The 14,405-nt window shown below is 32.2% G+C and overlaps 1 protein-coding gene across 1 annotated transcript in view; it reads right to left on the bottom strand.

Moving 5' to 3' along the window:
- Positions 1-13,892, bottom strand: part of LOC132723839 (uncharacterized) — a 42,610-nt gene extending 28,718 nt beyond the window's left edge. The window contains exon 1 of the mRNA XM_060708636.1: positions 13,777-13,892. The gene's annotated coding sequence lies outside the window, so the exon portion shown is untranslated. The remainder of the gene's footprint in view (positions 1-13,776) is intronic.
- Positions 13,893-14,405: the final 513 nt, after the last annotated feature.

Raw genomic sequence — 14,405 nt, 5'->3', positions numbered from 1 at the left:
AATCTATGAGCAATTTACATTTAATTCCTTCTATTTCAACTTGCACATATGGTGACTGACATTTTGTATTTATGTTGAATACACATTCGTCTTGTTGTGCATTTACATTTTCTTGATGATCATTTACGTAATGCACGTGGCTTTTTTTGAGATTTGCACATGTTTGCATAATGTCCAAGCTTGTTGCATTTACGACACGTAATATTACGAGATTTAAGACATTCGTGACCAGAATGACCTTTTCCTCCGCAACGGTAGCAGCTCTTGAATTGTGTCGGTTTTGGTGCTGGTCTGGCTCTTGGCTGGTACTGCTTCCGCTGTTCTAGTTGGTTTGTGTTTAACATGATTTACGTCATCTTGATAGGTATAATCTAATTTGTTGGTTGATTTTTTGTAGACTAGTTGTATTTCATTGCATGCAGTTTGCAAGTTCTGTTTGTGCGGGCAATAATTTTTTTGGAAAATTTTTTTTTTTTATATTTTTGAATTTTTCTAAGTTAGGTCTTGTTCGCGAGAAATCTGATTCTTTTAATTCTTTTTTGGGGTTAAAATTGTTCTATAAATTGATCGCGAAATCATGTCGTCTGCTGGGTATTTTCTGGAAAATCACCCCAAGATACTGTTGAGAGTTTTTTGAGTCTTACAACGTAATCGTGGCTAACAGTTTCATGCTGAGTGTTTGTTTTTCCTGTCTAAATCTATGTCTTTCCATAATGCTATTTTTTTTTCCCCTTTGGGTTAAAGTAAAGAGTTAAATCCCTGACCCGGGTTTTTCTATAAAAATTTTCTTTACGGATTTTATGTCTCAAATGTCTTGTTTAAATTCCCCCTCCCCAGGTGTAAAAAGGGAAGTTTTTTTCTTTCGTCTTTTGTTTTTTTCCGGCTGCATGTATGTAAAAATTCAAAACGTTTTTTTGTAATTTGTCCCCCTGAACTGGAAAGTTTGGGAGTTTGTCCAAAAACTTTTTTAAAGGGCTGTGGCGTTTTGGGAGTTTAAAAAATGCCATTTGAAATTTAAATTTTTATAAAACCTTTATTCTTGAAAAAAGCCACAATTTTAAATTTATTTTTTCTGAACTTATTATTTCAAGTTTTCCCCTTAAAATAAATTAAAATAGTGAAAAGTAAATTATCCAATCATCCTCGTCGCCCAAAGTAAGTTCCCGCCCATTTAAAATAGTTAACTGGACAAGCATGGGTAGAGAGATTAAACAACGCAGCCGTCTGGTTACTAAATCTATTTACTAATGATACTACATAGAGGTGATGCCAGGTGAATTTAGGCGGGGCTTATCAGCTAGTGGCTAATTACTAGCTGACCAATAGCGAGTCAATATATTACATCCATCCTTTGTAAAGTTTTACATCTTTTTAGAAAATGAGTACAATGGTCTAATTTCGTCATTTTTTCATTTAATTATGCTTGTTTTTTGCATTCTATCCCTGAAGTCATACAAATACTATGTTTGAAAGTGAAACGAAAGAAGTATCAAATTGAAATGAATTCGGTTAATTTGCTTTGTTATAATGGTATTCTGCCTGCTTTAATACCACACCCTGTACATCAGCTGAAAAGTATTTACAGTGCAACAATACAAAACTGTACATTATATAGCATTTATTTCACCAGCAAAGTACCAGTTTCAATTTCAGACATAAAATGTCATACCATTTATTTTGGAAATAAAATCAGTTGTTTTTTTTGTGTTCGAAAAAAGTGTTCCTTTTAAATGGTAAGCATGTTATTGTATATCTATGGAAAAAATATTTTATATCTAAAATTTCAATATTGCGCTTATATTATCGTTTAAAACATCATCACACCAAATTAAGTACTAGTAACTGAACATCTTTACAGAAATCGGGAAGTTATGATGTGTTTATTTGCCGGCATTGTGGCAAATCGTATAGAAAGCAGATCAGCTTTATTATGTCACGAGTAGGTACACGAAGGGAAAGCACCACATAAATGCTGATACATTGTAGAGTATTTTTTCTTTTTTATCTAACATATTATGATTATAGAATGGTTTTCTTCGATTTTATCTGATGACCTAAATTTTGACTCATCTGCAAAGTCATTCGAGATATCATTTTTATATTGATTTTGTTACCTAGTTTTTCACATAGTTTTTAACCTAAGATAAACCCTTTTTTAAAGATATACTTTGCTCATCCTGGTGTAAAATATTTCAATCACAGAAATTAATCGAAATCTACGAAACTCCTACTGAATATAATTATATTTGTATATACAAGTAATTTGAATAAAAGAATAAATAAACTATGTATGGGAGTTGCATTCTTTATTACAGGACAAGAAAAGCCGATATTTCTTTCGAAGATTTAGTCAGTTTTTTAATGACACTATATGTTCATATTATGATCACCTATAGTGTGTAGCATTTCACCATAACGTATTAACATTGTGTGAAGTCATACATGTTTTTAATTTAATATTTACAAAAAGAATGTGTAGCAGTTATGACTTTTTTTCTCATATCAAATTTGAGCATAGCATATATTTAACTAATAGATATTATTGACATAAACATTCTTACAAAGTTTGATGAAGATTGAAAAAATGTTTTTAAAATTTATATCATCATTTTAAATAACAGGGCACACAGGTTTTTTGTTATTCTGGCACCAGCTGTAACCAATCTAGTCAAACAACTTGGGAGTTTATATGAGACAGAACAGAGGTTAAAATCAAACAACGAAGCAATAAATACAAAAGCTTTGTTATGGCTTTACAGAATAAACATTAATCCTTGCATTGATCAAACTACGATAAAAATTTACTGGAATCTATTACATTGAATGCTTGGTCAATGACTCAGTTTTCTAAAAAGAATATTCCGAGTGTAAAAGTGCGCACTTCCTAACATGAATTTTCATTAGCGTCTGAATTTTGAGTCAAAAAGATATATTATACAATTATTGACAAGTGTGTCATTGAATATGATGTGATATTCAACAGCATTTCTTATATAATAATATTCTCTGGGTGAAGTATCATATTCACTGGTTAAATTAGATTTTTCCAAGTCAAAAAGAAAATTGATTGAGACTCATGCATGGTCAATGATCATATATTATAGACTGAAGTACAAACCTCCGTATTTGGATTATAATTTCGTGTGTTAATATAAGAATATTACTCTTCACACAATTGCAGCATGTTTCACTCCATTTTGTTTTTGTTTCGTTACTTCACAAACATTTACACATCTTTTTTCCGTTGGTACAGAATTTCATGCGTAACCGTAGTATCTTGTATATTGTAAACAGCAAGGAGGAATTCTTCTGAACCTGAACTCCGACCTTGAGACGAATTTGCCGACACGGGAAGTGTTCCAGACACACCATCATTAGAACAAGTTTCATTGATAGAATGTGTTTCAGAGACTTGAATGGGAATACCGCCAGATGTAGAACTGCTTTCTTTAATCATTTCCTTCTCACGCTCTTTAGCATGCTGCTGTAATGTTTAACAAGGAAATTATTTTAAATTTTACTGATTTGTCAGTTAAACATAATACTGTTAAACAGTAAAAAACATATAATTTATTTTAATAAAGTACAACAATATTATGAAATAAAATAAAACAATGATGTAATCTAATAAAAAACGCTCCGCTTTTAGATCTGAGCGTGACCATATACGAAATTATTTCTGTCGATATTCACACAGCCAATTATGGAACGCCATAGCTGCCTCATATTATTACATTTCTTTTTATCTTGCCCAGAAAGCGTCTAATTATGTCAAATATGCCATTGTAATTTGTCGACTTGTCTAAGCATTGCCTTATTATACCTAACAGTAGTCTTATCTCTTTAAAATGTCATGTTGACTTGTGTTAAAATTGTTTAAATATTTTCAAACAGTAGTGTTATCATGTCAACAAGAGCAATCAGTGATCACATGTGTCGCCTCATGGTGGCCAATTTTATGTTGAGACAAATTTTGTGACAGACGGACAGACAGACAGACAGTGCACAACTAGACTTGGTACTGATCATTCGTGTAAAGTTTGGATAAAATTGCACCAGTAGTTTATGAGGAATAGCCTGGACAAGCTTTTGCGTATCTGGCAACACACAGAAAAAAAACACCTTTTTATCAAAGGGCCATAACTCAACTAAAAATCATTCAACCAGAAAACCCGTGCAATATGCGCAAGGATCAATCCTGTAAAGTTTCATTGAAATTGCATTAGTGGTATAAGAGAAGTAGTCCGGACAAACTTTAAAAATAAAAAAAATATTAAAGGGCCATTACTCTGACAAAAATCATTGAACCGGAAAATGCTGACAATATGCACAACTAGACTTGGTACTGATCATTCCTATAAAGTTTGGATGAAATTGCACCAGTAGTTTATGAGGAGTAGTCTGGACAAGCTTTTGTGTATCTGGCAAAACACAGAAAAAAACACCTTTTATCAAAGGGCCATAACTCTGCCAAAAATCATTCAACCAAAAAACCGTGCAATATGCGCAAGGACTTGAGCTACAGATCAATCCTGTAAAGTTTCATTGAAATTGCATTAGTGGTATAAGAGAAGTAGTCCGGACAAACTTTAAAATTAAAAATTATTAAAGGGCCATATAACTCTGACAAAAACCATTGAACCGGAAAATGCTGACAATATGCACAACTAGACTTGGTACTGATCATTTCTGTAAAGTTTGGATGAAATTGCACAAGTAGTTTATGACGAGTAGTCCGGACAAGTTTTGTGACGGACGGACGGACAGACGGACGTTCTCACACGACAGTAATTATGTGGCTACTCTATTGTTCTCTCTATTGTTCTTTTTAGCCACACAAAAGAAAATAGCCACATAAAAGCATTACGGAATGAATGACATCAAAGAGAAATAACAGTTACCTATTGTCCCTCTATCCACATAATTACTCTCCTCTGAGTGCGGACAGACAGACAGACGGACAGACAGACGACGGAGAAGTGATCCCTATATGTCGCCACTACTCCGTAGAGGCGACACAAAAATGTCGTCTTTGCTTGTCTGAAATGTGTCATATTATGTCAACTAGTCGCGTTATTTTGTCAAATTGTGGAGCTGTTGTTTCAAAAGACTGTCTGATAATTTGAAGGCAGTAAAGTTCTCTTGTCGAAATTTGGTGTTCACTTGTAAAAGCACAGCTTTATTTTATCAAAATGCCATGTTATTTTGTCAAAATACGGTGTTTAAATGCCTAAACATTGTCTAAATGTGTCAAACAACTGTGTTTTTTTAACAGTATTATATTTTATTATCCCCCAAAATTGGAGACATATTTACAAAGTATATATAATGTACATACAACAGAAGAGACTTATATACAAATGCATTACATTGTAATATATAAAAGATACAATAACAAGAAATTCTTTGACAATTGTAAAATTATGACTTATGGGTGTATATTGTTGTCTTAAACGAAAGCGAAAGATAAGACTATGTTTTAAATTATTCATTTTAAAACATGAACATTGATATATTTATCCTAGGTGACAAAAATAAACAAAGTTAGTAAGTCCAGTACCAATAACTGGATCTTAATCGAAAAACGAAAAATTAAGAGAAAGTGAAGGTGCAGTCTTTGTGTTCATGCTTTATAAATGTCTAAAATAAATAGACGGATGTCATTACCTTTATTCCTAATAAATCAATGATCTTAATTATTTGTCAACGTACACTACTGAATTGTCTTTTTATATCAAATATTCTAATTATTTTACCGAAATGGGGTGTTCCCTGGGCTAAATCATGCCTTATTATGATAAACTGTATGCTATTTACTCAAAAAAAGTTTTGACTGGTTAAAACTCAGTCTTATAAAGTCAAAATATTGGTAATGACTTGTCTAAACTCTTTCTTATAAAGTAAAACAGAAGTGTTATATTGTCGAAATTTGATGATTTCTTGTAAAACACAGAAACAGTCTTATTCACATTTAGTTCTGTCTTGAGAAAGCGCTGTCTGATTTTGCTAAACTGTCCCGTTATCTTTTTTTGCTCTATCTTTTATCGCTCCGTGCGGGCTCTGGTCACGTGATACTGAATTTTGACAACATCGCACCTGGACAGGATAACACGACTATCTGACATAATGAGACGGCATTTAGACATGTTAAAGTCATAAAGTGGAAAGTCAACGCCACTGTATTACATAATGATACTGTATTTCAACAAGTACATTGTAAACACCACATTTGAAAAGGAAAAAAGATACTTCGCCGTAAAAGGACGATGTTAAGTAAAAATAACACCGAACCTTGACAAAATTAAATGACACTTTGACAAAAAGATAGAAAATTAAGACAAGTCATCACCACGTTTCGACAAGATGTTATGACTATTTGACATAATAAGACGAAGATAGACAAGTTGAATCTGCATTTGGACATAATAGCATGACAGTTTGACAAATTTAAATAACGTTTTTACAGTGCATAACCATAATTTGTAAAGACACCACCATTATTTCACATAATAAGACGGTGTTTAGGCCGGTTTACATAAAGTTTGGATAAAATAGCATGGTGATCTGAGAAAATAAGGCAGTGTTTAGACATGCCAATACCATCTTTCGACAAGTCAACAATACTGTTTGACATAATAAAATAATGTTTACAAAAACAAACAAAATTTCTTGGCAAATCAACATTAGTATTTCACATAATAAGTATATTTTTAGACAGGATAACAACAGTTTTAGACAAGACAGCATGATGTTTTGGCACAATAAGACAGAATAACACCACCTCATACAAAGCAACGAAACAGTTTGACAAAACAGGACAGCACTCAGCCAAGTTAATATAACAGTTTAACAAGACATCACTACTAGCCGACATAATAAGACATTAGTTTGACAAGTTGACACAAAGTTCCGACAAGATAACACTACTGTTTCACATAATAAGACAATTATAGACAAATTACCACCACAGTTGGACAAGACAGCATGCTATTTTGACATAAAAAAGACATTCTTTAAGCAAGATAACACCGAATTTGAACACAATGACATAGTCTGACAAAATGTGACGGTGTTTAGACAAGTAAATATCACATTTAAACAAGAAAAACGACAGTATAACATAACACAACAGTGTCATACCATACCAGGATCACATTTATACAAGATGACACCAACTTCTGACAAGATAACACTACTGTTTCACATGAAAAGACAATTTCAAGATAATTCAACACCACATTTAAACAAGTCTTTGTTCAGACATAATGAAATCTTAATTCAAAAAGATGGCGTGCAAGTTAGACATATTTAGACTTCCATTCGGCATGTTAACACCGGATTTGCACATGATAACATGACGTTTTAAAATAATAAGACAGTGTTTAGACAAGTCAGCACTACGTTTTGACAAGATAAAAATGAATATTTGACCTAATAAGACTTCGTTAAGACAGGTTCCCATACAATGTTGGCAAGTCAACACTTCTATTATACAAAATAAGACACTTTTAGGGAAAAATAAAACAAAATGTAACAAAATAAGGCAGCTATGGCGCTCCATAGCCAATCATCGGCGAGCTTTCATAATTTTAAAAGCGACGAGGTTTCTTATTTTAACCCTGGGAGTAAGTAATTTTCATGATTTCAAGAACAAACATGGCGTTGTCCATATAGCCGGCAGATAAACAGGCAAAACAATCTTGCCCATAAAAAATTGACTCTATTTTTTCAAGTAATTTGTTAAAAAATACTTCAATCATTTTTTTTAACAAAAATCAACAACTTCTTTAACTTCAAACTATAACGGTATTTTAATACTTCTTCTAATGCCTATGCAAAAACCAAAACCAGTTTGAATGCATGACTATAAATAGCTTTCTCTAAAGAGAAGGCGAAACACATACCGTCGTCATCAGATATACATAAAAGAAATAAGTAGATCTGAACTTTAGTCAGATTTGAAAATAGGGTTTTAAATTTTTAAAGGTTTTTTCCCTTTCCCCCTTTTCGGGGAAAGAATTCTAATTGCTATTTTCAAATCATCAAAGTTTTTTTCAAAAACACCCTTCCTTAAAACAGGAAATCGAACCCCCCAAAAGTAAAAATTAAAACTTTTTCCCCAAATTTCTGTTTTAAAAAACTTTAAACGGCTTTTCCTATAAAATTTCTTCTTTTTCCATTTCCACCGGGCCCAAAGAGAAAAGTTTAAAAAACAAAACATGTCGTAAACCTTGGGGCAAATGAACCTTTTTGAAAGAAACTTTTTTGTTTTAAATATTTTTTGATTCCAAAATTTAAAGTTATGAGTTGCATAAAATTAATTAATATTTTGAATAATAAACACCCCCAAAATTAAAACTTAAGAAAAAAGAGTTCTTTTTCATTTTTTCGTTTTAAATAGTGTAAGCTAAAAAAGCGCATCTTTACGTTTTTGTTTTTTAAACGAAATAAGTCATTTCAAAATATATGCACAACCGTGCAATACCGTTTTTATGGGGTCGCAAAAAGCGGCACGGGGTATGATATAAAAAACCGACTTATTTAAACAGATGTAATATCAATACAGTAACCCAAAAGACGTCATGATTATTTCTCCGCTAAAATGCTGTTCAACATTTTTCTATACATTTAAAATACTTTTTCAATTAGCAATTTAGAATGACGGTAGATGTCATTTATATTTTTTCTTGCGTTGTAGTACAATATTGCAAAGTTATCGTTCAATTCTTTTGAAATTTGTCATTCTTGATTATTTTTACTCCGCAACTGAACTCGAAACATGAACAACTGACTAAAACGTGATATCTATTTCCTTAAACATTTGAATTAATACCATTCAGTATTGTATCATAATGAAAGAAAACTTAAATAATTTGGGAAGAAGAAAATTTTCATGATTTATTTAGTAAGATTTTTTTGGTACCCAGAAGGGCGGGGTGTTTAAAATTTTCTAACAAAATATGATTTTAAAACGCCCTTTTTGGAAAACCCTGTGCATAAATCTAATGCACTTTCAAACCCCAAAACCCAATTTTTTACAAAATTTCCCCTTGTTATACAAAGATACTATTTTGTATCAATTATAAAAAACCCCAGTTAAAAAAAACCAATTGTTATAAAATTTTTTGGGGAAATTTCTAAAAAAAAAACCGGCGAAAATTTTAAAAGTTTGGGCCATTTTAAATAAGTTTTATTTAATAAATTTAAAAGTATTTACCCTTTTAAAACAATTTCAATTCAAAAAAAATATTAGTTACCCCAACTTTAAAAATCTTTTCTGACTTTTCCCAATGTCAAACAAAACCCTGTTTTCAAAAAATTTTTCCTATTTAAAAGTCTTAAAATTTTTTTTAAAACTTTTCTGCAAGGGTCCCTTTTTTGAAAAACTTTTGGGGGTCACCCCCTTTTAAAAAGGGTTAAAGCCACTGTCTGTTTTTTTTCCCCTTTCTGTTTTTATTTTTTGTTTTTTTAAAAAATTAAAAATTTTATTTTTAAATATTTTATTAAACCTTTTTAACTCCCCAAAAACAAATTTTGTTGCGCAGTGCAAAAATTTTAAAATAAATTTAAAAAAAAATTTAAAAACAAATTTTTTTAAAGTTAGTTTAATTTTTCGGGAACTTTTAAAATTTTTGGTCATGATAAAAAAAACCATTTTTCATCCAAAAAGTGAGGGAAAAAATGTAGCCTTCACTAAGTCTCCACTCATAATTTTAAAAAAACATTTATACTTAGAGAAAAACATATTATGATCTTTGTGGTCGGGTTTCATGAAGTTAAAAATGAACACCTTGATTCTGTCACAGTCCCTTTTTGAAAAAAGATTCCCCTTTCAGTTCCGAACAAGCAACAGTTCAGATTGCGTTTGGAAAACAAGTTCAGCAAAACTGTGGCCGCGCAAGTCCTCAACTCTTGAAAACAGTTCGTGGGATTTTATGATATCTTATTGTTGGTGAAAACATCAACCGATACATCTCTGTTCTCGTATTCAAATTTAGAAATAACATTGGGTGCCCTAAAAAAGAGCACCTGTGAAATATAAAACCACCATACACTGCTGGTAAGAGAATTTGCAATCTAATGTCAGTTGGTGACCCAGCTGTCGGTCCTATACGCGTCCAGTTTCTTGACAAATTTCCATAAAGTTTCGATAACAATATGTCCAAATCTATTTTCACCCTTTACTGGGAAGTTAATGGGTTGGAAAACATTTCAGAGATGACCGTCTTTACAAAGTTTGCTCCATTTTAACTTTAATTTTCGTCTGCTAATACGACCTTTACCAAGCCGTGATTAATTTCGCTTTCACTTGCATCTATCTTTATCACATCTGGTTTTGACAATGCTTCAATGACAGCCAAATAGTCAAATTCGTCTGCTCTTATTATTTTAGTTCCCTCGGCATAACTTCCAACTGGAATCAATTCTGATACTTTATATGCAGCGTCAAATTGTTCTACCTGATCGAGCCAGGTGTTAATATGAAACCTTATGACATCACGAATTATTTCTGACTTCTCATTTGTTGTCTCAGTCTGTGCCTTTATAACTACACCTTCAACTAAAAGCGAGAATTTCAGGTCGTCTTCACATGCACTTTCAGCCATTTCCTACAACATATTAAGGTAGAAGATTTATGATACATGTAACTGATTGTTAATAGTATTCCGGCATATTTTGTACTTTCCCATCTATTATATATATTTATTTGATTGAATACCAATCAATTAATTGATGTTATCAAATCTTATAAGTTTAAAGGAGAAACAAGTACGTCTTATATCTAAAAAATAAACTTTAGACTAGACTAAAGACCCCAGACAAAAACTGCCTAATATATTTCCTCTATAAGGTTTGTTGTTTCACATAAAATGTTTCTTTGTTGCCATTTCAGGCAACAACATATTTTATTTTTTTTTCTTAAACATAACATTATGAAGAGAGGACGTTAGTGATAAAGTTATTCTACATTTTACCTTGCTACATATTCATAAACGTATGAAGAAGCAGGTAAGTTACGATTGAGTTTATATCAGAAACAATCATTATCGTCATCATCATCATCATCATAATTCAACAGGTGATGTCAAACCTGTTTCTACCATGTGTTCTCTAACGATGCAGTGTTGTTCAAAAATGGTTATGCCACGCTTATTAACGAGATGATTGCTATGTGTAGGATGTATTATTTTCGTATATAACTACATGTTCAGGAGGAATGCTCAGTGTTAAGGTTTATTTTGAGCCATTTCTCATTATATACGTTTGTTTGAAAATCAATACAGTAGCCTTACCTAAACCACATATGTTGATTATTTTGTCGTGTTATTTATGCCAATAAACCTTTTTTGTTGTTCAGAGGTTTTAACGGCAAATTAAGCAAATGTAAATGGAGGTACAAGTGCATCCAAAAACAAGGACATATAAAATTGAAAAATGTTAAATTGATCAACAAGGAGACTTTAAATGGAAATATATAACAGAGATATTACAGATATAATCTCAGATTAAATTGAGAATCATCGATATTTAGTGTGATTCACAGCCCGTACATACCCAAGCCCTTTTCTTTGGGCAGAATACCAGAAACAGAACTCCTTTCTTTTGGCCCCGGTTTCAGTTAAAAGCGTTATGCGTAATGCTTTTTTAATTTTTAAATTATTTTGCACAATGAAAATGATTATTCTAAAAAATGGAGTGAGCAAATGATCTGAAATATGCATACAAGTTTTTGGAAAAGATTTTCATTAAATGGTATAAAAATGACGAAAAATATTTCAATCACGCCATGAAAAAACATAACATCAAATGAGTGTCTTTTTAACTATAAACAAGAGCTAATTAGATAAATATAAGAGTACATCTGAACATTTTGGTAGCAAAAGAGTTTTTAAAATATTTACCTGACACCCTTGCATTTGACCCTAATATAGTCGATAAAAGTCTGCGAACTTTGCGACCCAACTTGCAATCGATATGAATGTATATAAAACAGTTGTTTAAATGTCAAAATTAAGAATCCTCTCTTGGAGCTATCGAAAAAGGATCTTACACAAGCTACAGGTACATACCTGAATATCTAACTCGAGGGTAACTGGGTTACGGCGGTAACGAGGCTCTGTCGAGTTTCCGCTAAACAGTTACCAGGGAGCTGGATATTCCCGTCTCTGACGATTATCTTTCTTGCATATAAAATATTTATCATATTTCGGAAAGAAATTGCAAAAACTTATATTATTATATTAGATAGTAGCGTATGAGTTTATAACTTCATTCATAACGGAAAAATGACGCATCATGTGAACGTTATTTAAAGCAATCGACCTGCCTTACACGGGGGTAATCTAATAATTTCTTGCATATCAGACAGGATAGTCGACTATTTACACCGTTGCTAGAAAATCTTATCTTACGCCCCCATGTAAGACAAGTCGCATGCTTTAGATGACGTCACTCCCACGCGCCTTTTATGAATGAATTGCGTTCTTAGGATGGCGTCAATGTGCCGTTATGAATAGAGTTGTAAATTCATACGCTACTTTAAGAAAAAAAGTGCTAAATGAAAATATTAGATTCGTATTTTCTTTTATTTATTATTTTATCATCTATATGCAAGACGAAGAATCAGAGCCTCGTTACCGCCGTAAACAGAACTTTACTCTCGAGCTAGATATTTTGGTCTGTACCGGCAGCCGGTATGCCACGGTTCGGATCGGAAAAGCCGTCCAGAGGGGACCCGCCCATGGGTGGGTTCGCGAGGGATCGATATTCCGATTTGAACCGCAAACATATGTAAGATATTTTTTTTCTTGCATATTTTACAATTATACTTTAATCGTTTTACCTTATTTAAACAATTTCCATTGAAATTTATGTCATAACACCCGTAATTATTTTCCTACAACAGTGAAATTACAATTTTATTCATAACGGTAAAATTACGTCATCCTAAACGTGCCAATGAATAGCACGCAATGTACAGCACGCAATTCATCTAGTACCCCCATGCCAGATGAAATTCCGGCATGGGTAAAACAAACGGAAACGCCAGTCTGATAATGCAAGAAATGTTTTTCAAGCAGTCGTGTACACAGTAGATAATCCTGTTTTATTTGCAAGAAGTAAGTAAAGGTCTTTCACTTAAAGAACATAGAAGTAAACTCGCTGGTTTCTTTTTGTCATAATTTTAAAATTGTGATTATCTTATGCAAACCCTCTTTGTGTATACTTTCTATGTATCATTTTGATCACATATAGCGTGTGTGCGCTATTTAAGCATATACGTACAGTGCATAATTTCACTAAGAAAACTGTTAAAATACTTATGTGTTCTACTGTAGAGAAAAATGTGTACGTCTAAGTTTGTACGGAAACGTCCCGATAAAACAAAAGGAAACAATTCAATCAACAGAACGGCAAAAATCTGCAATTGTTGGTTAGAAATCGAACCAGTGACATTCAGATAGGTAGTCCGGTACGCCACACCTCATCACCGACGTGCAAAGTTCACAAATATTATAACAAATATATTCGTTTATCAAGTGACCTTAACGAAAATTAACGAAGTGCCATGTCAATATTGTTAAACAATATCCTACTTTTTATTTGTTATTTTCATGGTTGACTGTAAACAATATATTATAATGCAATTTAGCTGAAAATGCATGCTACACGCCAGTAAATGAAAATGAGGTCATGGTTAAAAGATAATAATGCTTATTTATGAGTAGAATAAACAAAATGCACACACATGACATATACATTCCGTTAACTTACTTCACTTTTAATACTCCAGATTATTAAAGATATATAAGTAAATGTAGATCTAGATCTCTAAACATTATTAATAAAGTGCACATATACACCGGAAACTGTTGTGTTATCTATAGAGTTGGCGGCGTCAGGGGAGGATCATGCGGTATATCCTAAGTGTTAGAGTAATTTGAAATACTTGACATCTCTGTGATAACAGTAATAGATTAAGCATGGTTTTTTAAAAATAAATACTTTCAGATCGTGTACACGCGAACTCAACAAGAACTTTTATAACTATTATTCACCAGGTTTTTTATTGTCTTCCATTCGTTTATGTTTTATAATACTACAAGTTTTCAAGGTCGCTCGATCGTGTCGTTTATGTGACTTGTACGGATGAAGTCAATTTATTGATTACTTTCAATTTCCCATGTGCTGTATTAAGATTCATTATGAAGATTCTTGATTGATTAAATGGTAGTATATAAACGATTGTTTGCTATATAACAACAACAACAATATAATGAATAATGGTTGTTGCAAACAACCGTTTATATATGCATAGAGCCATAAAATATGCCAAAATCTTTATAAACTAGTAAATTAAACGTTTTGAGGGCGGGCATTTCCTGAAGATTTTTTTTTTAATT

This window comes from Ruditapes philippinarum, unplaced genomic scaffold, assembly GCF_026571515.1.
Source record: "Ruditapes philippinarum isolate M1 unplaced genomic scaffold, ASM2657151v2 ctg7552_1_1_1_1, whole genome shotgun sequence".
Classification (NCBI taxonomy): domain Eukaryota; kingdom Metazoa; phylum Mollusca; class Bivalvia; order Venerida; family Veneridae; genus Ruditapes; species Ruditapes philippinarum.
This window is presented reverse-complemented; position numbering and strand designations above follow the sequence as displayed.